This window comes from Rhagoletis pomonella, unplaced genomic scaffold, assembly GCF_013731165.1.
Source record: "Rhagoletis pomonella isolate Grant_MI unplaced genomic scaffold, Rhpom_1.0 Rhpom_scaffold_00003, whole genome shotgun sequence".
Taxonomy (NCBI): Eukaryota; Metazoa; Arthropoda; class Insecta; order Diptera; family Tephritidae; genus Rhagoletis; species Rhagoletis pomonella.
In genome coordinates this window covers 88,022,306-88,048,626 of record NW_023458557.1, presented here as the reverse complement: position 1 = coordinate 88,048,626, position 26,321 = coordinate 88,022,306, and the positions used below count along the sequence as shown (strand labels likewise).

The 26,321-nt window shown below is 34.9% G+C and overlaps 1 protein-coding gene across 1 annotated transcript in view; it reads right to left on the bottom strand.

Moving 5' to 3' along the window:
• The window catches only part of LOC118735729 (discoidin domain-containing receptor 2), a 532,634-nt gene that overhangs the window by 462,410 nt on the left and 43,903 nt on the right, over positions 1 to 26,321 (bottom strand). Inside the window, exon 3 of the mRNA XM_036465663.1 lies at positions 6,679 to 6,804. The gene's annotated coding sequence lies outside the window, so the exon portion shown is untranslated. The remainder of the gene's footprint in view (positions 1 to 6,678; positions 6,805 to 26,321) is intronic.

Here is a 26,321-nt window from a genome sequence, read left to right as displayed (position 1 = left end):
GATCTGTTCGTTGCTTGAATCACTTCTGATCGTAAATATGTATATAAACTGCTGTAAACTTTTATAGTACATTTTGGTTTTTTAGAATCGAATTCTTTTCAAGGGTTAGTTGAGTCAACTATGAAACGTATTCTTTGCAAGAAAGGCCACCTTTTTCTAAACATTTAACAGGATGAAGCAATTATTTCTCTACACTAAATAACAGCTTAACAGGCTAACCTAATATTCACGCACGCCGCCAATTTACTGTCAAAAATTTCTCATGCACATACAACTTGTATGGGACCAACCGAAATTGAACGGCGTGTGTATGAAGCTAACTCAATTTCCAATTTTTGTTCTGCGTGACATTTTGATTTGACGTTTCGCTCAATGAAATCAAATGCAAACGCACGCAAGCCAATTTCGGGTGACGCAAAAAAACAAATTCGACGGCGTGCGTACCAAAACGCAAGCCGCGAATATTAGGTTAGCCTGTTAGGCGTCATCGCTGACACATGATTTGCAAGAGCACATATTTTGTTTACAATTTGTTATTTAAAGGCTCTCACCTTCGCTTTCAAGCTCGAAATATCGTCGTTTAAAGCACAAAACCGCGTATCGTGGTAACCGAAATTTGTGCCAAAAACGATATTTGCTCACCGGAAGCTCCTGGCATCGAGCCCTTACTTCATTCATACTAAAATATCGATATTTAGACATAAGAAGGAGAGATAATTAGCACTAAAAGAGAGAACCGTTTCTCCTATAAAATTTTGGCAACCTTACATACGAAGTTTTGCATTTTCTTAATACGCGGTTTTGTACTTTAAACGACGATATGGAGTTTGTATGAATATGACCTACAAATGTATGTACATATAAAACAAAAAAAAAATATTGACCTGCCCATACTAAGTGGCCTTCAAAGCAGTAGTGAATCAATAATTCACAAATATGCTTACTAAAACATTAACATATGAGTAAAAGTGTGAAATGAATTGTTTTAGGCAAAATTAGATATTAGAATCTGCAAATATTTAGTTATTATTAGATGCAAAATAATATGCTTCTATTTACATGTGTACATGCGTATATATGTATGTACGTACGTTTAAATTAAATTTAGGCCAACAGACAGCATAACTAAAATGTAATGGTTTTAAATTTTCTAAAATTTTAATTAAAAGTCACCTTCATTTGCAACAATTTTATAAATGGGACTAATAGTTTTTGGGTTCATTTTCATAATCAAATTAAATGTAGTGCCGTGCAATTAAAAGTTAACGAAAATTACAAATATAAGTACATGTGTACTTCAATGGTGAATGCCAAAAGCAAACAGTAAATAATTTGGCTTTATTTACATATATTGGCTTTTTCCTTTTATTACAAGATTATTAACGAACGGATTAATTTAATTAAATAAGAGTATTGAAAACTGTAATTACAAAATATCAAATGAATTTTCTTTAACACATTGATATATGTATATGCCTTCCTTTTTGTGTAAAATGGGACGCCAGTGCTTGGTATCTATCCCCGGATTTTGGGCAGGAGGTAGGTGTGATTGTCCACAACTTTCAGGCAGGAGCCTGGAATCCATCAGTGCTTTTCTAAAAGGCTTACACTCTCCATTGGAAACAGTGGAGCTTGGTCTCTCACAGCTTTCAGCCAATTCCAGTTGGCTTGAGAGAGGCATTTTATCAAATCGCTTCTATCCTCCTCCCAATATCAATGAATACATACTTATTGCTTGCAGTGTCGGTTGCAATCATCTGCCGAATCACACCTGCCCTCCCTATTATGGCAATAAGCGGGCGGCCTTCGACAGACTCAATAAATGCGGGCTGGGTTCACAGACCTCTTGTCATAGAGAAGACGCTCTGATCAGGACACGCATGTGTCTTTGAATTTTGACAAGGATACCATGGAGCCCTCTCTTACACCATTCTCCATATGATTTAGATGCCACTTCATCTACCCAAATAGCCATAGGCTTCCGAATGTTTAAACTCTGTCGACCTGCAACTCTTGCTAATGCACTGACAGAAGGTTTTCTGCCGGCAACACAAGACTGAGTTTCGCCACCAGATTCCGCCTCCTTCTCGCCTTCTTTTTGGTTAATATAATTAAATTTTCGCCGACACTCGAGCCGATGGTCTACTTCGGAATTTGAAAAATAATGAATTGGTACTAGCTTTCCGATTTTTTTCTGGAGACTTCAGTAATAGTTGGGGCCATCAGAACCGACACTTTTAGAGCTACACTTGCAGCACATTGTGTATAGGTAGGATATTTAGTGTAGGATATTTAATTTTTTAATTTTTATCTAGTTTTATGCCTAAATATTACTTGCATTCTCTTAGTTTCAGTGTAGTCTGTGCCAGCTTGAGTAAAAGTTCTTTTTTGTTTATGTTTATAGTTCATTACCACCAAGCCTTAACTGCAGTGTATACCTATTGGGAAAAAGGACATCAACGAAACTTAAGCAAGCTCTGCTTGTAGGGGGTAGCATTGTTTTTTTTACTCTTTAAAGCTTTAGTTGCCTAAAATTCGAGAGTTCAAACAAGTCAGTTGTACACATTTGTGTAGACTCAGATTAACGTTAAAAATTAAAGTTTGTGCTCCTAAAAGAAGTATGTATGTTACAAAAAATTTATGGGAACTTTTCCATCTCAAAAATATTTCATTTTTTTTAAACGTTTTTTGTATTTTTATTTTTTTTTCTGTATGTAGTTATAATGCTGGCAATATGCCATTTGCGTGATTGAACATAAGCAAGTGTGCAAACTCTATAACCATTGTAGAGCCTGAGGCACAGGCGAGGAAACAAAAAGACTAAAGAAAAGCAAAAACACAAAAAAAGACGCATATTACGATGAAAGCAATTACAGCAGCGAGCAAATCTATAACTCGTGGCAAGAACTGAAAGTCGTGTATAGATAGAAAACAGGGTGATTCCATGGGACTAAAGTAAAGTGGTTGAAGAAGGACTCAAGTAAAGAGGTTGAAGAAGGCTTTATGGCTCAGATTTAAACGAAACATTTGACAAGGTTTTTCGAGAAAAACTTATCCGAAGTGTTTTATTCTTCCATTGTAGGAAACCACGAGATAAACGTAGCAATCAGAGAAGCATTGAACTGAATGCCTCAGAATATCAGGCACCAGGAGTAGGACACCCCAAGGCGCCTCTTGGATTAAGTGCATCAAAATTGTGGAAGCAGGCCGACAATGGGCGTGCAGTGATCTTGAGTACAATTAAAGGAGGACGGTATAACGGGGACTTTACTTCATGATTTTTATACGATTTCGTACTAGAAAAGAATAGGACGCTGGCTTGCCGGCGGGAATCCTAACCGATGGTTCAAAGATGGCAAAAGGAGTTGGCGCGATTCTCAGTGCATCGCCTACCGGACACAGTAGTGCTTTTAAACGGGCATCTCTGCCAGGTGGAAGGCTGATTTTCTAACACGGAATAGCAACGATTATGAAGGAGTTTGTAAATAAGTTGTATAGTTAAAAATTTAACGGAAATATCAATGAGTCACGGTAAAACTTCTTATTGCTGGGCTCTTGAATCGAATATAAGCAAATAGCCGATGAGTTGAAAATAAATCCTTTGAAAAAGCAGATAAGTGCTTTACGATGTGCTGAAGAAAATGCACAACTATACCACAGCCATAATAAATGGGCTACGGATCAATCGACACAACTGCGAATTGCCAAGGTCCTTATGGCCGAGTCTCAACAAGAAAATAACTAGGGAACTCTTGACATTAAACAAACTTGCTATAAGAATTCTTACCAGTTATAAGACACTGTTCTTCTGCAATTGTTATTGCGCTGTGAAGAGGAGGAAGCGATTCGCCATTTCCTATGTCAACTAACAGCTCGGTAGCTTAAATTAATTAACAGAAAATCTTTTATACATACTATTAAAAATGCATTAAAACTGCATTTTATTGACCCTACAGCAACTGGCGCCAAGAAGTATGCAAGGGCGCACAAACCTGAGCTAAGTGTCTGAGATTCTGCTAACTGTGCTTACTCATTATTCGCACAAATAGGCGCATCTTTGCACTTCTCAAATGCTGCATGAAATTAATTATAGAAAAATAAGTGCTTTATACCCCTACACTAAAATTAAATGGATAATCAAATTAAGTAAAAATATTTCTGAGCTTTTTCCATAGGTTGCTATCCAATTCGCGTTGAGCCTGATCACGAATTTTTGGAAACAACAATTGTTTTGAAGTTTATGGGAAAAGAAGATTTAAAGGGCGATTCCGGCAACTGTCTTTCAACTCACCAAAGTCTTTTGAAAGAGAAAAGTCTTTCAATTGGTCAATTCTGGCAACAATCTTGAAAGATCTTTACTGTCTTTCGAAAGACTAAATGAAAGTTCTGCTAGCGAAGAGGTCTTAGCGTTATGCTGTACGCCTTATAGAAAAAAGTTTTTTTAAATTAAATTGAAATAAAACAAAAAAAAAACATATATTTTTTTCTGTTTGAAACCATAAAATGTAAAACTTAGTTACAAAAGAAAACAAAAATTAAAATAAATAAAAATGTTTTTAAAAATTAAATGTATTTAAGATAAATAATTCTTCTTCTTAAAATAATAAAATCTTGAAATCAAATCTGAAAAAAAATATTAAACCCAAATAGTAGAAAATAATATTAAAAAATTAAATAAAGCTATAAAAAAAATATTTTCAAAATAAAATCTAAGAATTTAAATTAATTTTAATTTAAACACACAACAAAAAATAAAATAAAATAAGATCCTAAAATTTAAACGAAATAAAAAAAAAATACATTTTACTTTTTAAACCAATAAAATTTGAAGCTTAACAGGAGCTGAAATTAACAAATTAAATACATACTCAATTTGAACCAAAAAATATTAATAAATAAAATAAGTTTTTAAAAACTTAACGAAATTAAAAAAAATATATATTTTTCTTTCTTTTTATAATGAAAGCTAAATAATAAAAAAATATACTTGCTTCTCTAAGATATAGATTTTTTGTACAACAAAACACTTTTTTTGTTTATAAGTGAAAAATTTTAAAATATTTTTGCTCGATGGGATCACCCTGTCTGCATATATATACATACTTATTTCAGCTAGCTTCAAAGTATTTGTGTACATACAGGTAGCTACAGCAATCCATCAATTTGTAAATCTTTTGCTTTTCCAAAAAAAATCCTTCAACAGAAAAAACCGTAAAACACAGTAAATTGAAGAGAAGAGTGAAACACAATAACAAAAGCTTCCTGACGGCCAGCAACGACCCAAGGCGCGATTGAGTGCATAGAAATCCTCAGCAGCTGTCCGGCTAAGCAACATTTTGCAAAACGCAACACAGGTGCATATGTACTTGTATGTATGTAAGGAGTAAAAGAGGCAACAGGCATACAGATGTGCGACTGAGCACAGTATGTATGAGAGTATGTGAAGCAATGGAAAAAACATAAATGCGAAATTCAGTAAGAGCAACAAGATGAGCGCAAACGCTAGCATAGTGTTTGAAGGATAACGCTGCTGGAACATGTCAAATTTCAAACTTCCGGCAAACTACAGAAAAAAAAAAAAAAATAAAATAAAATCGAGGAAAAACTTGCGTACAAGCGAACTAAAACAAAAGGATGCTGTATCAGGCAATTTGCAACAGCAATGAAGTTTTGGCGAAAAAAATTCAACAAAAAAGTACAAGAAAAAATTTCAAAGCAAGCGACAGAAATCCATTTTTGCCGCTGGTATTGAAAATTCTACAAGCAACACACGCCAGAGAGACTTGAAGAATGTGCGTAGGGGTGGACAGCGGACAGGAAGTAGCGCAAAAAAAAAAAGAAACAAGTTAACTGCTGCTACATGACCGCCGGCGTTAAGGGATGTGAAGTGAAAAGCGTGCGCACAAAGCGAAGGAAAGAGTGTAGGAAAATGAATGGCGGAACTGAAACTAGTAATATACGACGTAATCCAAAACTTGCCAAGAACAGGTGCACACAAAAAACAGGTGTACAGCTAATATACGCGCACACACTCATGCACACATGCATATAGCGAATAGAGGGTACATAATGCAATACCACACATACACAATACATCATGAGAGTTGCTCATACGGCCAGGTGCGCTACAGCCACTTCGACATTATACACAATACGGCTGGAGACTCGAAAAGTTGCAGACAGCCCTAAAGGAAAGATGTTCACGAGAGCAATGAGTTTTTGGTTATATTTACTGATATGCGCAGTTTTCTTTTTGAAACATATGAACTGGTTTTTTTTAGTACTAGTGTCGGGCTAGTTCAAACAAGGTCGTCTAAACTTTTTTAATTTTTCGATTTTAATACATAACGGTGGTTTACACAAAAAATAAATGGTACATAACCAAAAAAAAAAAAAAAAAAATAGAAACTCGTTTTTCAAATTATAAATAACACAGGACTAAAAACCAGATACGGTGTTCTATATGTTTTCGGGGTCACTTAACACGAATCTGAAGGCCGTTCGAATTTTTTACTAACCTCAAAAAACGTAGCGAAACTTTTATGCACAGTGACCCCAAAAACATATAAAACACCTGGTCTGGTTTAATTTAGATTTTTTTTTTTAGGTCCTGTGTAAATGATTAAATTTGCAAACTTTCACCTTGATAGCTAGGATAAACTTTATTTGTACACTTACCGACTTATGAACGTATTATGCAAGTGTCGAACAATCAATTTCCCAGCATAAAAGACCATCCACTTATCGATAAATCAAGTGTACCAGCGGAAGAGTTGATTTTTTCCTGGTGTTTACTTTCAGCATCTGAAATGAATTCATTTCGAATATAGTAAAATATATTACGTTAACAGCATTTTCAAAAATCAAATGGTAAAAAGTTACGTGGAAAAATAGGAGAACATAGTTAGGTTAGGTTAGGTTAAGTACCACTGTGAAACACTAGAACCTCAGTGAATATTCTGCATAGAACCATTTTGAAGCTCTTATCAAGCGTATGATTGGTTTATTCCTAAACCGGATAGTTCCGTGAGAGAGCTGAAAAAGTGCCTAACTAGAAATTGGTCTGATTTTAGCTAAAGCTGGGCAGCTATAGAATACGTACTGCCCAACTGTGTCTTCTTCCAATTGCTGCAAGAAGTAGCTGTCTTTAAAGACGAAACAGAGCACTCAATCTGAGGCTATCCTTTTGCAAGTGGATTTGATCGTGTGATTTTGTATATTACATTGGGCGCCGTTTTGATGTGACGGGACCCAAACCCAGCGCACGCGAAAGTATAGCCCACTTAAGCACGTACCAAACATTATGCAATTGACCATAATGCTTAACACTATTCGAATCTTTTATACTTTTATTTTCCAGAATTGCGATTCAATCAATTAACGGTTTTAGGACAATCCACTGTCGAAATGTGAAAAAAAAGAAATGTATGCAGATTTTTTTTTGGGGCCAATAATAAAGTGTATTTGAATTGTTTCGAAAAAATTAACTGTTTTGATGTACATAAGTTACGAGAAACTTTTACACACTTTTTTCCAAAATGCCGGCGATTCCACAACGCCTCGTGACCAGCAAATATTTTTTCAACATCTCTTTAACCTAGTCAAAAGTAATCGAAACGATCCATAAGACCTTGCCAAAAATCGCCAGAGTTTTGCTAAACAATTTCACCATACTAGCGGTCTCTATAGGCGCACCTTTCAACAGGTTCTGCCGCAGAAGTGAGGATCCCGGCGCAAAGGAAGCAATTGAACACACTCTCTGCAAATATTGAGCTTTTGCTATTCCTGCCAGGACAATAGCGTGCAGGATTAGCTACATAAATTTTTCACTTAACAGCAGCAAGAATTCAACTTTTTTTTTTTCATTTTATGCCTTTGGTGTATTGAGCTTGGTACATGCTGCCTCTAATTTGTCGTCATGTTTCTGCTGCTCCTACCATGTCGGGTTGGTCAGCGGCTGAATTGGATTACATTCGAAAAATGCTCACAGTATATCTATATGTAAGAATACACGTGCTGGATAGCTAGCTATGTATGTTGGAAAATGCACGAATTTGAGTACAAGATGAAATTTTTAAATATGCCTGAAGAGCAATATTAAATATACATATTTATGTATAAACATAATATATCTGTAAAGACTTAATGTGCCATTATGCTTTCCTAAAGCTAAGTGGTACTGTGACGATAGGCCCCAATCTGCTGCCCGACCCCGTCTGAAACGTACTTTGTTTGTACGTTTGTAAGCTTTCATTAAAAAAAAAAAAAAACAATCATCAAATTGGTTGACAAATGAAGTCTCCTGTGAATTATGAACAATAACTTCCAGTTTTGAACTACTGTGCATTAGAACTTGGATCTGCGAAGCGCTGAAAGAGCTGCCTAACTTACAGATTCCAAGACGAACCTTACGCATGTCAAATATCAGAGGAAAAGAGCTCTCAATCACATTTCTAAATGCCCAGTTGAACATTAGTGCCAACACCGCAGCTCAGTAGATAAGGCGGCCTTGCGACGCAGATGTGACGCCATTTGTACGAAGAGACTTGCAGGAGTTGGCTCAATTGAGTGAGCCTTATTGAGAAAGTGTTGCTCGCTAAAAAACTTTTAACCTTTGAAGCGCTTGGATTTTATGCTGAATTTCACTGCTTCGCGACCACTCGGTTAGCGAGAGTCATAGAGGAATTCGAGTGACTGTTCGCTGCTCATTGCTCAACTTCACACTGGATCCTATAGGTACAACAGGGAACATGTTGTGTAACGAGAAATCATCGAAATCTAAAGCACTAAAGGCTGCCTTCTATGCCTTCGAAGAAGTAACTCCATAACAACTGATTCTAGGTCCGTTCTTAAAAAAAATTTCCTGTCGTAGTCCAACCGGCTTTTCTTCGCTTTTTTTGAGAAACTTTTGTCAGATCGCTTCACTGCCTTGCCATCAAAGTGCAGCGACACTCGCAAAGTGTGACTACCAGCCTTTTGTGGTAGACCTACTTAGTATTTAAAGATCCAGTCTACGAAATTGCCTACCACCTAGTAGACTTGCACTGTCACTACATTTTTATTTTAGCTTCTTTTTAATAGGAAAACGACCACGCTGACATATGGAAATTGTACCCTTTCAACGGTTTGGTTAGTTTGCATTTTAAAAATGCAACCGCATCTCCAATTCGTGCTTTATTTAAGAAAATTACTGCCATTCAAAGCCGCTCGAAACAATGCATTTGAAGTTTGGATAAATGAGTAAAGCAAACATTGTCCATCAGCATGCATGTTTTCAAGCTAGCCGTTAGCGGTATGAAAACATGAAAAACACAAGCCAAGCAGGACTGTGCGCACAAGTAAATAACGATGCAATGTCTATAAGTATGTGCTATATGTGACTTTAAACTATGCAGAATGGTAAAAATCAGCAATGTTTATTTTTCTACGCCTTCTCCGAATAGGCGACTGAAAGAAGGCATGGGATTTCCAAGAGCATGAATGAATTGAAAGTGGAGGTGAGAAAAGTAAACTTCGGAAAAATATTGATAGACATAATAAACAACAAAACCGGCAGACAAGCTGGCAAGCAGGCGGTTGTTGCAAACAACCACAACAGCAACAAAAATCACAACTATGTATGTACAGCATTGAAGTGCACGGAACCGGTGAAGCGTATTGCCGCCGTACAGTTCAAATGTCGGCAACAATATTTGCAATGGCCGACAAGTGTACAACTGGCCTGTGTCACTGGCCCAGACCTTGTCACACACACACACACAAACACATAAACACATAAACATATCAACATAAATGCATGTATTTGGCTAAGTCAAGGAGTTGAAAGTAGCCAAAAACAAGGCAAACATTGGAGTACCAATGCAAAACGTACACACATTCACCTGTACATATAAACAAAGCGGAACGGACGTATGTACGTACTAGAGGTTTACGCCGACAGGCTTTGCGGCGGCGGCGTGTTCAACTTCAAAAAGAATCGGCGGCGGCGGCGACGCCGGCGCGTCTGGAAACGCCGGCGCTACTGCCCATAAGGCAGATTCCAAGGAGCCATAAGGCTTCTAACCTTATCATGTCATCAGATTATAATTCTATTTAATTCATTCATTGAATTCAAATGTTGAGTGACTGCTGCTGATGGATGGGCGAACAGAAGAAAGTCTATATAGTATATACATTAGGTTTCCCATTGAAAATGATTTTTTTTGAAAATTTAAAGACCCTACCCCCTAATTTGATTCGTTTTTATGAGAAATATTATTGCCTATTTTTATAGATTTTTTAAAGGCCATTTAGAGGTCGCGGCCTGTCGATTTAGGTCAGAAAATACGATTTTCTAGATTCATGAGTTTTTGAGAGACTATTTTTGCTTGAATTTCAATGAATTTTTTAAATTTTGACCATCGATAATTTCCACAATTTGAAAATATGTAGTACTAAGGTACAAAAAAACGATTTTCGATGGGCACCCTAATATACATACATCTCTATGTACTCTAAAAATGCGTATGTACTATTTCAATTTAAAGAAATAAAAAAATTTAAAGGTTAAGTTATTGGGGTAATTTATGTCGCTATCAATAAAGTTTTGCAATAAGCTTTCAACCGTTATGTTAAATTACGGAGTTCTTACGATTTTTTGCGGGTTATATATTGAAAATAAGGTTGGCCTACTTTTTTCCAAAAGTTTAACCCATCAACTCCCACCACAACGGGCCTTTTTGACCCACTGTTTGAAAAGTGGCTTATAAATAGTTAAATTTCCAATAATATATTAAGTGCCAAATTTTTCTAAGGAGAACAGAATGTAATGCAAAATAATAGTAATTTTTACCAAAAAGGGGGACTTCAACTCTGTGTAGAAAATATTGCGATGCGCGGGAGCAAAACCTTCCTGGGGTTTGACCACTACTTAGGAAAAAAACTTTTCTACCCTATTCGACCCTAATTTAACTGTAATAAACGCTGTCGATCGAAAAACATGTTACCTATATATTTTTCTGAGTTACGCTTTTTTTTTAATGTTCAGTGGCTTAAATTATGACAAAAAAACATCTTTTAAAAATGTAATTTTCATTTCGTAAAATAGTGCTTTTATACGAGTAGTATTTAGTTGCTTCAAACGATGTATTTCAATGTGCATACAACATGAAAATTTTGTACAAAATTCCCTAGGCGCCGAACGCCGCCGCCCCCGCCGCCGCGCCGATATTTTCGTAACTCGGCGGCGGCGCGTGAGAAATGACAAAAAAACGGCGGCGGCGGCGGCGTGGCCCGGCGGCGTATACCTCTAGTACGTACAACAAGCTTTCATTTCCGTCCGCATTTCTAGCAGGCAGCAACTATGCGAGCCATTGCGGCTAAAGGATATAGCAGGATGCTTGAATTACAACACACACACACACACACACGCAGAACTGAAGTTGTACTATTGCTTCCTTTACAGTTGTTCTCGAAGTACCATAGCTGTATTTATGTATGTTTGTATAGATGTATATGGGCCAGCAACTTACGAATATTGACTAGCCGTCGTGTTGCCATTATTATACGCAGTATTGTTGTTGTTATATTCACTTGATGTTGTCTGAACTGTAAACGTATGCAATTGCACACAAATACACGCAAGCAAACATGGCAGGATTTCGTTTTTTTTTTTTGCATTTGTTTATTTATGTTTAGCATGTCTTCACACACACAGCCACACACACACACACAAACAGTCACTCACTTGCACATCTCCGCTGTCAGTTAGCCAGCCTGCAGTCTGCTACTTGCTTACTGCCAAGAGTCGTTCAGGATTTTTGTTGTCGTTTTGCGTATGCATGTAAATTATGTTATAGCCATGTATGTATGTATGTTGTTATAGTTGTATTACTGTTGTTGTTGGCTTAGCATTAAGTCGACTTTTCGGCCAGACTTTCGAAATTTTGCATAAACAATGAGCTTTGTTGGATGGAGAGAGCGTTGTGTAAGGTGACGTGGAATGACAGTCTGGAGGCTTAGTCAGCGTCGAAATAAATGTCGTTGTGTATTCGTTTAATATTTTATTTCATGTTCGGATTGGGGAGAGGTGCTGCCGAAAGATCGGTGTTGCATTTGTACTTTTTACTGTTGAATGCGAAAAATTTACAGAATTTGCAGGAACTTTAGAATTTCTTTTGGTTAAGGAAGGTGTGTGAGGCTTGCTTGCTCATTGGAGTGCCAAAAAATGTTTTTAGTGTTTTTTGTTACTTATGTATTTTACATTCAAAGCAGGTATGCTTTTTTTTCACTATAAACAAAAAAAAATTTGGAGTTTAAACTTTTCATAAAATTTGTCTCTATTTTTTTTTTTTTTTGCCGCATGAACACAATATTTTTTTATATGAACGCAACACCCTTAGCGAAAAAGTCTCAAAAATTAACGGTAATTTTTAGCGTACTAAAATTTGTTTAATTAAATTTTCAGAACTGCAAACCAGAAATTTTTCTAAGAAATCTAATTGAAAAATTCAAAATTTCAATGAAAATTTCGTGCATTTTCTCGAGGTTTGTATGAAATTAAAAAATATATATATTCTTGTGGTTTTTGTTGTCGAAAGAACTATATAGTTTTATAAAAAAAAAACTAGCAAATGTTTGATACCCATATTATAATATTTCATTTATTTTATTAACTTAATTAAATACATTTCGCAGCAAATTCCCGTTTAAAAACGAGTTTTTTTTTCGAAATAGCCTAGATTTGTCATGTAAAATAAATATGATTTTGGTAAAAATATTTTTTAAACACTTTACTTATATAATAAGAGCAAAGGTGAAGATCAATATGTGCATGAAGAAAATGCTAAACATAAAAGCAAAAAAAAAATAAATATAAATATAAAGAAAGAAATATTAAAGTAAAGGTAACTATAGAGAAAAGAATATATGTAGATAGAGACACAGAGACGCAATCTGTGAACTATTTCGGGATTTTAGAGATTTTCGGCATTATCAGAACTTATCGATATAATAATCGATATTTTTATAGATTTTGTTATCGAAATTTTTTATCGATTTTGTTATCGATATTTTTTATCGATTTTGTTATAGATATTTTTTTATCGATATTGTTATTTTTTAATGAAAGAAAATAAATCGTTTCCGCTGGATTAACTATTTTCCCTTTGAATGCTACTGAACGCTGTTGGTGATTTCAAAAGTATCTGCATGGAATGCTTCAGACCTCAACATCGAACTTACTGGCCATGGAGTCAGCTAGTCTTTGTGAATGATTATTTTATGGGTAGTAATTTATAAATCGACCATGATTATACATAAAAATATTTGTATCGCGATACACTGCATAAACAGCTATCCGATATTGTTTGCGAAGCCAAAAGACCACCAAGTGAGCTTATAAATCAGTTCGCCCCATTTTTGTTTGAAAGAATGTAATATGTATAAGGTTTGTGAGGAATACGCATTCCATAATTGTTAATAACTGGATAACGCATAAGTCAACAAAAACAAAAAACGTTTTATTTAAATTGCGACAGTTTGAAGTTTTCTACATAGACTTCTTTCCAGTTCAGGAAGTATCAATATTAGTTTTTGGCGAGTGCCATTCAAAACTTTTTAAATTGTTACACTCATATTAAAAAAAAAAAAAACAAATTTAAATCGGCACTCTCTTGAGTTAAAGACTTTTAAGTGCACCAAAACACTACATCCTATCAATGCTTTGCTATGTATGTATGTATGTATGTGCACAGACTTTAAAGCAATTCCACTCTATTAAATCCAATTCAAGTAACTCCATAGTATCTTTTGTGCATTAAGTTAATTTTCTAAATAAAAAAAAACTCTTTGCAATGACTTATTGTGCTTCTGCAGTGATTCGCCGATTCGCCAATTCGCTCATTTGCTATTCGCTTAGTGATTAATTTATCTTCCATTTCTTATTTTTTCGAGGCACAGCTGCTAAAAGTATGGAAGCAGTGAAGGAGTAACGATTGCTATGGAGGGAGTTTAAACTACTATTTTAAATGACTATTGAACTGTAATGCCTGGCTTGGGTTTATAGAAATATATTACACAGAAATAACAGATATACATAATCAAGAGGGTATTTGAAATTCAGAAACCCTATGCAGAAGTCTTAAAAGTGCAAAAATCTCCGGTCAGGCCTCTTAATAAGAGCAAGTGATTCGGAAAACTCAAAAAGATTTCGAAACGTTTCGCAGGTAACACGACAAACCCCAAAGAGTTCCGAAAGATCCCGAGTAATTCGAAAAATTCCAGAAACTACTGATAGACTCGAAAAATATCGGAAAAATAAAAAAACAAATTGCGAGAAAAATATAAAATATATTCCCGATGCTAGATAAGTCGCAAGCATGAAAAATACTTAGTTATGAGTTTTGAGGCATTCAACAAACTGAAAAACTGAAACTTCATGAAATGAAAATTCCGAAAAGTCCCGTATAAAACTCTAGAAGTAACGAAAAACGGCAACGGGTCGTAGAAAATTCCTAAGTTAGTTAAACGTATTTGAAAAAGAGCTTAAAAATGAAACATATACAAAAAACCGTAAAAAAAATTTGAAATTAAATATAGAGAAAAAATCTCGGAAAATTGCCGAACAAAAAACTTGATCCGATAAATTATTTCGTATACAAACAAGAGAAGTTAAGTTTTTTTTATATACCACCGGAGCTAAAAATTCCAAAAGCCTTTTACGTGCTGAATAAAACACTAAAGTCGAAAAAATTCCCAAGTATACAAAAACAACTTTTCGAAAACCCCTATTGGACCGGAAACCCTATAGGACCAAAAAGTGTCGAATAAAACTGCGAAAGTTCGCGGAAAAGCTTGAAATATTCCAAGATAGAAATTTCAAAAAAACTACAAAATTATGGAAAAACTCAAAAATTCGAAAAAGTTTCGAAAAATCCTAAAAAATTAGAAACTTTTGAAAAAGTTCTGAAAAAATTTCAAAAAATCACGAGCAAGTGAAAGAAAATTTGTTTGCCTCTTAAGGCATTCAAAGAAATGCAGTTAAGATTTAATTTTATCATTGGACTATAAAACTCCGGATTAAAATACGAAAAGTCACGCACCATCGCGAATTTTCTTGAAAAATTCGCAAAAACTCAAAAAAAAAACACCATTGAAAAAACACCAGAGGTCGGTAAGAAATTATAAAATCCCGAAAAAAAATATAAAATTGAAAGCGAAAAATATCTAGAAAAAAAATTAATAATTACAATAATCGAAGATTTTAGAGCAAAAGAATTTTTGGCATTCAAAAAGTACAGTTAAGTTTTGAATTTACTACTAAACCTGGAGCTTAAAAAAAAAATATGGCTCCTAAAGGCACACAAAACTATAGAAATCACCCTTAATGCAGAAAGAATATCGAAAAAGAGGCATTAATAAATAAGTCCAAAAATACATTTATCGAAAAGCTCTCTTTTTTGGCATTCAAAGAAGTAGAGTTAAAATTGAAAGGTTTTCCGAAAAATCTCGAAAAGTCCCGAATTACATACGATTTTCAAAAGTAAAATAAGTATTTAAATCACGATAAAGCCAGTTTTATGAAAGCAATTTAAGTGAAAAATAAATATTTTTTTACCAAAATTTAATATGAAAACTGTTGGAAGCAAAAAAAAAAACCTTTTTATTTGCACTTAAATTGCCGGTGAAACCGGCAGTAACAGTGAATTTCACGAAAGTAATTTATGTGAAAAATTATTTTATTTTTTTTTAATTTTATCTGGAAATTGACAGAAAAAAACATTTTTCACTTAAATTTCTGGTGAAACCGACCGAATAACAGCCAATTTCACGAAAAATATTGAAGTGAAAAATTATCAAAATTTTTTGAATTTTATATGGAAATTGACAGAACATAAACAAATTATTTTCCATCTAAATTGCTGATGAATCCGGCTGTAAGAACTTTATCTATTTTTTTTTTTTATTAAGAAACAATTTGGAAAGTTTAAAAATTCACGTATCATTTCAATTTGCGTCAAGTTCATTAAAGAAAAATGAAATATTATTTAAAATTAAACCAAATTTAATTTTTATTTGAACTCTTCTCTACGCCCCTGTACCTTTCTCTTTGCTGCTAATCTTTAGAGACATTCCTTCTTTTCGCCAGCTAGCCAAGCAATAGCTTCGCGCTCATTTCACATCCATTGGCTTTTATTAATTCAATTCAATTCAACTGCAATTCAACTCAATTTCGAGACGAGATTTCTTCTTCTACTATTAAACGCCAACTAAAAACGAACGACTGGGTGTATACATATGTATGTATGTATGTATGTACCCTACAAGACATTGCTGAGCACTTTAGGCAAAAATTCTCACACATTTACACTTTTGTTTTTGTAGTATGGCATAAATGAGTAGTTTGACTATTAGTACTGAGGACTTTCTGATGACAACATTGAGCGGAAAGTACTCAATTTTTTCCCATGGCCTGAACGAAAATGAGGACTTTGATAAGCACTTTTGTGATTAGGGATAATGATAATATGAGTACTCATATGATACTCAGCTGTCTTGCAGGGTATGTATGTATGTACAATGTATCAGTGAATGGAGAGTAGGTATAAGTTGGAGGAAATGAATGCTGAATATTGCGAATGCTCCAAATGTTGTTTGCTAGCAATCAGACATGATTTAAGCGCCTATTTAGTTTAATTGAGTGCTACAAAAGTAATGTAGGTATGTATTTCTAAATGTATGTACATATTTAAGTGTGTAGTTGTGTAGTGTGTGCGTTCCAACAACGAACGCATCATTTTCGTGTACAGTAAGTAGCTTAGTTGCGCGAAATTGACTACTTCATTTACATATGTTGAAGCACTTTTGGAATATATGGGAGCATACATATGTATGCATATGTAAAATACAACAACATCACTGGCATTTCACATTAAATTGAAAATCACAATACTATGTCACACTGCATCATCTTGTGGCGCGCATAATTCACTTAATTTATCAACCAAAAATTATGTTCACATATCCCCACACACACACACACACACAAGGCAAAAACAACTCTATGCGATTGGAGGCGGTTGAATGACCAACTTGTGTTCTTGTCAGTGTTGCCAGAACTTTTGGGACCAACCGGCTAAATTGGCAAAAAAAAAAACGGCTAAACTGTTAAAGCTAAATTTCACATGTTTTATTTAAACAAATCACAAGTAGAAAGACTAGTTCTTGGATAGAAGTTTCAAAGAAACTTCCTTTTAAGAATGTTTCATTTAATTTGAAAAAAGTTTCATTTAATTTGAATAAAGTTTCATTTAATCTGAAAAAGGTTTCTTTTAATTGGAAAAGGGTTTCGCTTTATCTGAAAAAGGTTTCATCTAATTTGAAAATGGTTTCGCTTAAGCTGAAAATGCTATAGTAAACCCGACAAAGAAATTGAAACGTATGTTGAAGAAAGTCGGGCTGACAAGATATATATATATATATATATATTTGAATATTTGAATAGTTATTTATCTCAAAAGTACCGTAAGATATTGTGTTTTTTTTTGTAAATTTTTACAACTCAATTACAAGTTTTAATTTTAAACTAAACTTAAATTCTAAGGCTTAGCCAACAGTGAGAAGAAGGTTAGAAATAGTAAAGCGTAAATGAGCAGAGCTTACAGAAAAGATGAGAAAACATAGAGGACCTAACTACCTATACATTGGTAACTAAGTAAAAAGTTCTTCAACTGATTATCGCTTAGCCAAAAATGCAAACATATATGAATATTTGAGTCTTAAGAAAATAAGACAAATAGCAAAATCGGCTAATTTTTGTTTACAAAACGGCTAACAAATCGGCTGCCGGCTAAACCGAAATTTCTCCGGCTGTTTGCTATCGCAACCGGCTAAATCTAGCCGGAAAACGGCTAAAATGGCAACGCTGGTTCTTGTTATTGGCTCCCTGTCATTGCTGTGTCGTGTTGGTGACATTCAAGTGTGCTAAATAGGTATGTGTGTGCGTAGGAATGTTTTGACCGATAGCGCTGATGTGCGAATTGCATTCATTCCGCTGCGCCCACAAACCAAATGAACGAACAAAAAAAAAAAACAAACACAGAAAAACTTCGTAAAAATGCCACAAACAATGGCACGCCAGCTGTCGCCCATATTTGCTGTGACATGCATAAATTTAATTGCCTAACCGAGCAACAACAACAGCCTGACTGCCGGCGCTATGCTGTGTATGAATTGTTTTGAGTGTTGCATAGTTTTTGGCGCGTAAGCGTGAATTTATTATCAACAATGCTGACGTATGTCGCCGACACAATTTTACCAACCGCTAGGGCATACTTTGGTATACGTACTCGTACATACATATGTACATGCACCCGCACAAATGTGCATAGCTGTCCGTCCTGTGTAGTTTTCGCATATTCGTATTTTCGGTTGTTTTAATTTGTTTTCACTGGCATATTATGCGTGTTTCGTTATGTGTGTGTATGTGTTGAGTTCACGCCATAGTTCGCTGCTTTTGTCAGCTGCGGATACACGCAAAATATTTTATGCATATGAAGTTAGTGGAATTAATGTAAAAGCTGGAAACGGGGCGGGTGTAATGTCAGAAGTGACCACGACAAGTAAATATTTAATTTGTTTACCAATATTGCAAGTGCAAATATGGATTCGATGTTATTACATCAATTTTATCATACAACTTTTAATTTCATCTTCAACTTTGAAGTGCGGGAAGAAGGCGGCAAGTGTTAGTCCCGAAGAGCTCCTCCAAACTGTCAGAGAGTACGAGCAGAAGCTGGGCGGTCTAGGAGGAAATGTTTAGATGATTCCACCTCGTTATCCTCCAAACAGCTGCGACAAAAGGGTTTCGGTAAAATATTTAATCTCACTGCAAGCAACCCGATAGGATAATGGCCTGTAAGTTCAACCACCAGAATTGATAGACCCAGCTTGCGATCCTATGGTGATCCTAGACCGCCCCCGATCCACCTTGGAATGACCTGGCCGTAGTACATGCCCTGGTTTTCCTCCAGATTTCGTCGAGTTGCCCCGCGGTCCAACTTTCCAAAAGCGGTCCACAAATAGTCAACGAAACGCTCACCATCTCTCTCCTTGGCGATACTCACACAAGGGTGCCGCCTCTGACCAGTTCATCAGCCGCGCAGTTTTCTACGATACAACAAGCTTCGAGCTTACCGTAAGTGAGCCCAGGGCTCAGCTTGACGCCTGGCTGTCTGAGTAGATGTTAACCTCCTTTACCGCCATCGCACATAACAGCAGACAATCGACTGTTTCTTTAATAGCAGCAACGTTCGCCAGAAAAACACTGCACTGATGTGGAAGCTTAAATTTAAGGTTGATGGATAGCTCCCTGGGCCGCTCGTGGTGCAGCCGCCTTAACTGCGATGTCGGCAGACGCTATACTAAGCATGAAATTATAAAAGTAATAGATTTTCCCCTCACCAACAGTGCTTGCTCACCACAATTTACAGAAGGAATGAGACATCTACTGTGGGTCAGATGTGGCTTCTAGTATGGCAGGTTCAAAAAGTGTTAAAGGTATGCCCAATTCTTGAGCACAACATACACAACGATTAAACAGCGTTTCGATGCCTTTTTGCACTCAATTCCTAAATATATTCATCGTTGTTCCATAAAGTTTTAAATATTTAGTAGCAGCCTCGCTCTGACAGAGCGGGTTTTATGAGCCACAGTATGATACCCTTAATTGCGGCTATCTCCACTTGAAAAACGTTAAAGTAGTGAGGTAAACATATACTGAGATTTAGCGAGAGTTAAGTAGAGTGAATCGAGCTACTTACCCTGTCGTTTAGCTTAGAACCACCTGTATAGATAGCCGGCGAATCTGAGTCTAGGCCTTGGCATCTTGAAATTCGTTCCTCTCAGGAATTCTTTGCTGTGTCTAGACAGAGTGGAGGAATGTTAAATATAGCGTAATTGTTGTAAATTACAAGGAAGAATTTACAGAAATTCCGCATGTCCGAAACTGGTGTCCCTACGGCTTGAACGCATTTAGCCTAACAGAATTGCAACTAGCCAAGAATTTTCTGTATAGGTCCACCAGTGGAAGATTTAAAATTAATTTTGAAACTTTGGTATTGGTCGTAGTAAAAGGAACATATGTGGAATGAAGGCCATGGCGTAGGCCACCAAACGCGTAGAATTATATGGACCATACTAAAGCTGTGTAGTCCTGTGTCTTATTCTCTCAATGGTTTGCCTATAGCCGTCTTACATGCATACAGAGCGGTAAAGGTCTTTCAGGGGCGGTCTTCAGTTGAGGGAGTCAGTAAGAAATGTTATATTTCCTGATAAAGAGTACCAACTCGTTACTGGTGAGCCCGACGCTTCCAATCTTTAAACTAGATATTTACAAGGTTTAGGGCACTTTGTTCAAAGTAACTTGTTCACTCGCTTCCTACGTCATCAATCTACGCCTTGACTCGACAACCACCATCCTAAATCCTTTAAAGTAGGCAGTTTATCCGTAAAATTCCATAGTAGCTGAGAGCGTACACCCCATTAGGGGTAAAATCTTTAGTTATAGGTACACCCCTCTGCAAGTTCTGAAAATACAGTTCACCCCCACTTGTCAGAAGTATTTATCAACTAATTTAGATTGAACTCTATTAAGACATTTATCCACATCACAAAAAAAAAGTCTCAGCGTACATCCTTTGGTGGCCAATTCTAGTCCAATTATTGATACGGCCATACAGAGCGCTGTCTTCAATGATTTGAATGATTTGTCTTAAGCGTGCTATTGTCTATCTATCAATATTTATATAAGCGTGCTATTGTCTATCTATCAATATTTATATAAGTTTATCGTATTTATTCACCTATGAGCCTCTCTAGAGAGCCTTATGAAGAAAAAAAAATGTAGTTTATGAGCCTGGACTTGTTTGGTTTCACAGATCGTCCTGCTCCCTTTTTGTTGAACAACCACCTTTGCCTGAGCGATGTGGTTCAGATTTAGGCAGATTGTAGAAATTTAGGAGAGCGGAGGGCATACTATTTCCTTTGCTGCTTATAGTTGGGCAGCAAAGATTTCGTCTGGTCCCTGAGATATATTTAAGCAACTACGTCACACTAAACACTTGATGGATTTTAAAGAATTTCACAATGTGTTTGTAGCTTCATCGAAATTTTTGAGTATCTTTTCTCGAAACCTGTGTTTATTTTTCAAAATTATGATGAAATTTCAACATTTTCGGGTCAGGTTTAGAAATTCTCCGGATACTAACCAAACATCTGATATATTTCAGGATGTTTCGATAATTTTTTAGAATAACTTTGTATGTACATTTTGGAATTTTTCAGCCTTTTGTGCGACACATTATGACGGTTTGAAACTTTTTGGAGATTCCCGATAATTTCGTTATTTTTATGAACTTACCTCTGGCTCTTATGAAAATTTGGGATGCTTGGCAGATGTGGCAAGGTTCTATGTTTTCACATTTCTTGAATGCCGGTGTTGTTCCGAGGGCATCAAATAGCCAGGCTGAGGCATCTTCTTCATAAAGCGTCTGATCACTCCAAGTGCATGCTGCTCCCAAAACATAGACCTTTGCACATATCCGAGGCCGCCATCAAGAGAAAAGGATAAAGCCAAACTTTTTCATTCAAAAGGAGTTTTTTGGGTGTGGTAAATTCAAACGAAAAAATCTCTAGTGAAACTTAGTCAGGCAAAATTTTCCAGTATCTTAAGTCTAATTCCACACCATCTAACTATTATTATTATTGTTTTTTTTTTGGTTACAGATGGTGGCAATGCGAAATAATTCCTTTAGATTTGCCAGTGGCCAGTCGTTTTTTTAATTTAAATGTTGTGTGTACATATGTAGATACTACGAGTATATGTAAGTAGATATTCTCATTTGCTTCTACGTCTCCCCTTTTATTTCGTGTTGCACATAATTTTGTATTTTAGTTTAAGAAAATTCTAATTTGACCTGCAAAAATACCACCTTCAATATGTATCTAGCTATAGCAATTAATTTAAAATCAACCGACCACACATGCGAAGCCAAACCTACAAACAGTGAGTATATATGTATGTATGTACATACATAAGTACATTTGAATATTACAGACACTTTTCTCATTTCAACGCGCACGGGTGGCAAGAGCTACCATATTTTTAATAATATTTGTTGCTTCATTAAGAAGATTAGATAAAGAAACCAAGGTAAAACTGGCTATGCATTTAGCCATTTTTCAATCGACAAGTCAGCTAACTTACTTTACCACGAAAAATATGGCAATTTTCTTGGTAGAAAAATCATTTGTTAAAGTGCCCGTATATTTTCTCATTGCTTGAAACCTGCTGGCGCTTACTTGATTACATTATAATATTAATTAAGCCTTATGTAATTATTTTTAGTAACAGGGGTGAGACACAGTGCACTGCAGCGATGAGTGTGGGAAGATGCCTACGCTGTAGGTAAGTTTGTAGCCAGAGGCGGGTAAGATGATGTGTGGCATAGTAATTCATTTGTATCTATGTACATATGTATGTACCTTCATTAGCCTGACACTAATAGCATGGGTGAACATTTTTGAAAGATGTAAGGTAATTAAGAAAAAAGAAAGACAAAATACGGTAAAAAAACAAAAATACAAATAAATTACACAGGCAAGTCAAAATGAAAGTATCAACAGCAACGCCGAAAGGGCGTAGCTTGGAGAGGAAACAATTTGAAGTAATCAATGGATGTGCTTCAACTACTCATTACTCGAAAGAGGAATTAAGACTTACATACTCTGCTTATAAAAGTTTTAAACATAAATAAAATGAGAAATTAAAATTGTAAAGAAAAACCCTTCCAAATAATCGTGTGTGGCATATAGAAGATAAAGCCAGAGATAAACAGAGATAAAAAAAAGATGTTAAAGCGTTCTCATGGCCGCTTATAAATAAGTAATCAAGCCAAATCTGCTGCATTGAAAATTCTTTTGATAATAAAAGGATGCAATGTAAATCTTTGCCCGTTTGCAATAACCGCTTATATCTGGATATAGACTATGCTACAAAGCGTAATGTGGAGGATAGATTTTTGACTAAATATTAATTGCATATAAACTGAGCCTTTTAACACTGGACATACATTTTTATGTTAAATCTTTTGGCCATTTTTAAACTGGACATATATTTGTAGGATTTAAAATTTTAAATTTTTTTTTTTTTATTTTGTAAACTTAGAACTTAGTTTAAGCTTTTTGCTCACTTGAAAATTGGACTTATGTACAAATAAAATTTACAATGAAAAGGCGCATCAAATTGCATGTCTATCACAACGTGTGAATTAAAACAAAAAAAAAAATGGGCATAGAAAAACTAACCAGCAAAAACAATAGATGCGAAGGAATTTATTTAAGTACACGCATGCGCATATGTAAACAGTTTTATTGCCCTGTTTTTTTATTACGTTTTCCTTTACTTTAATTTTAATGGCCAATGGAAAAAACTGTGTTTCAAATACGAAAGATTTGATATGTTCAGTTTTTAAGAAGAAAGTAATTGATGTTAAATTTATGAGGTACCAAAAATGTATGTCCCGTTTTTGAACCTTCAAAATTTATGTCCATTTTCCGAGTTTTCAATATTTATGACCGCTGTTAAGCTCCAAAAAAATTATGTCCAACTTTTAAACTAGCTAATAGTTTATGTCCAATTTTCAAATTACGAAATATGTACATTGTGTATGCCCTGCCAACAGTCAAATTGGACAGGCCAATGAGCTAACTTATGTACATTAGTGCTGATATGTTAATTTTTTGTTGTCCAGTTTTTTTTTTTTTGTCTACTTTTAATTACCCATCGATTATTTTCAAGTGCCGTGATTTTTATCCAACTTTCAAGAACGTAAAAAATGTTTGTCCAATTTATAAGTTACCAAAATTTATGTCCACTTTTTAAATCAACAAGAAATTGTATTCATTTTATAAATTGAGTAATTAGGTCCAGGTTTTCAGCTACAAAAAAAAAAAACAAAATACTTCCGGTTTTTAAAGGTTGAAATGTTTAGTCCTGCCAACAGTAAAGATTGGACATTTCGCCTATGTTTACTATTTATTGCCCAGTTATCGATATTTATTGACTTGCCAAAATTTGTCGATTTATTGAACCAAAATTTTTGGAATATTCAACAGATATCGAGTTATCGAAATTTTCAATTTACATAAGTTTATCGACTTATCGGGTTTTATCGTGTTACCAGAGTAAAATGAGTTATCGAAATTTGTCGATAGCTCTCGAAAAATTATGTGTTATCAAAATGAACCGAGTTTGCGAAATTTATAGAGGTACCCAAAGTTTATCGAGGTATCGATTTATATCGATATGGTAGTTTATCGAGCACTCGAAACGAACAGTTATCGAAATTTTTTCCGAAATTGTGTCTTAAAAAACTAGAAAAACTATGGGCCAAGTATTACAAAACTGCGTTTTTAGTTTTTATTTCTGGCGTCAGGACCTTCTTTTTAAAGGACTTTGTAATTTAAAAGCTACCATTAGTTCCAAAAATTATTTAAGAAAGTCAGTGCAATGTAGAATAACAATTTGGGTACGAAATGAAAGGGAAAATTCTGTTAAATTCTGTTGAAATTTAACTCTTTTAGTTCACTAGGACGCATAGGTAATGAAACGCCTTTTTAGCTAATTAAATTTTTTAAGAAAACAAAGTTGAAAGGACGAAATTCGAGGTTGTGGTCGAGTGTATATTAGTCCTAAACATGAATTTTTTTTTTTTCAAAAATAAATATTGCAAAATTTTAGGGATATTCACTGATAAAGTTTTAGAAGGACATTTTCGTCCCTATGCACCAACAAATTTCATATAATTTGATACCCACACTGTTTTTTCAACATTGCAATGATTTTTTTAAATTTCTTTTTGTTTAAACAAAACTTTTAAAACTCCAAAGTCCTTTTTGGAAGGATCCTGGCATCAGAGAGGAAAAAACGCAGTTTTATTGTATCTGGCCCATGGTTTCGCGAATATATTGATTTTTTTTGTGTGTGTAAAATTTAGTATCGCACTGTGTAATCAAATTGAAATTTTGAGTTTTATCAACGCATCTGTCCGCAAATTCCTTTGTTCTACGTTACTATAAAAACGAAATACCTGTTTCGGCTCACACAATTTTTATTTTTTTTTTTTTGTGTACCTTAAAAGCAAAAAAGCCTCAACTTGTTTTTCGGCTCCCTACAGCGCCACGAGAGGCATCTTTATTGCTTAAATTTACTCTTAGCAACGCTAAAATGTTGCCCCTTTCTCGCTGCCAGTTTAATTAAATCTTTATTCACTGCCTTAATTAAATCATAATCATATCGTTCAAAGCGATCTCAATGAATGAAAAATTGCTTCAGAATTGAAATTGAATTTCGATCGAGTGCTGTTGATTGCGCATTAATTGTTGTTTACTGTTGCCTTTTGCTTCCACATTCTTCCTACATAAAAATAAAAAAAAAACCTCCAGCACTGATGTTCACGCACTTATGTATGTACATTAGGGTGGTGCATAAAGACATGTGAAAAAGTAAAGCCAAAAGTTTTATGGTCTCACCCTCTAGGATTGTTCTATACTGAAAAACAATTTGTCATTATTTTTTATTTTGAAGTCAAGAAATTTTAGAGGTTGTTAAAATTTTTCCATGTATTTTATATGGGGAAAAAACAACTTTTCGTAGAAATGGTATAATATTCTTGAAAATCATTATTATTCATCCGGAGAATTCTGCTTCTCTTCAAGAGATTCCCAAAAATAATACGCAATTATTTATTTAACCATTTTTTTATAAAAACTATATTTTATAGGTCCGCCAAAATCCCAAAAAAATGCCAGAAAATGCAATGGGGGGATAAATAAAAATCTTTAGTTTTAAAAAAAGGGTTAAATAAACAATTGGGTATTGTTATTGGAAGTCTCCTGAAGAGAACCAGAGTTTTCCGATCGAAAAGATTGATTGTTTCTACGAAAAGTTGTTTTTGCCATATAAAATACAAGGAAAACTTTTGAGCGACCTCTAAATATTTTTTGTTGCAAAATATAAAAAAATTGTTTGTAAGATTTTTTTTTTCGATATAGAACAAACCTAGGGGGTGAGAGCGTTAAAATTCCGACTTTAATTGTTTTTGACCACCCTAATGTACATACATACGTACAGAGGTAATTAATTAGTTAATTAATTATTGCGTATCGTCGCTGCTGATTGCATTAAACGAACACAAATGGGTATGTTATGTTGAAAGTCGACGCGCTTTTGACTTGCGCACGTTTTTTTTTTTTGAATTTTGAATTTTTTTTCTCTCGTTGAA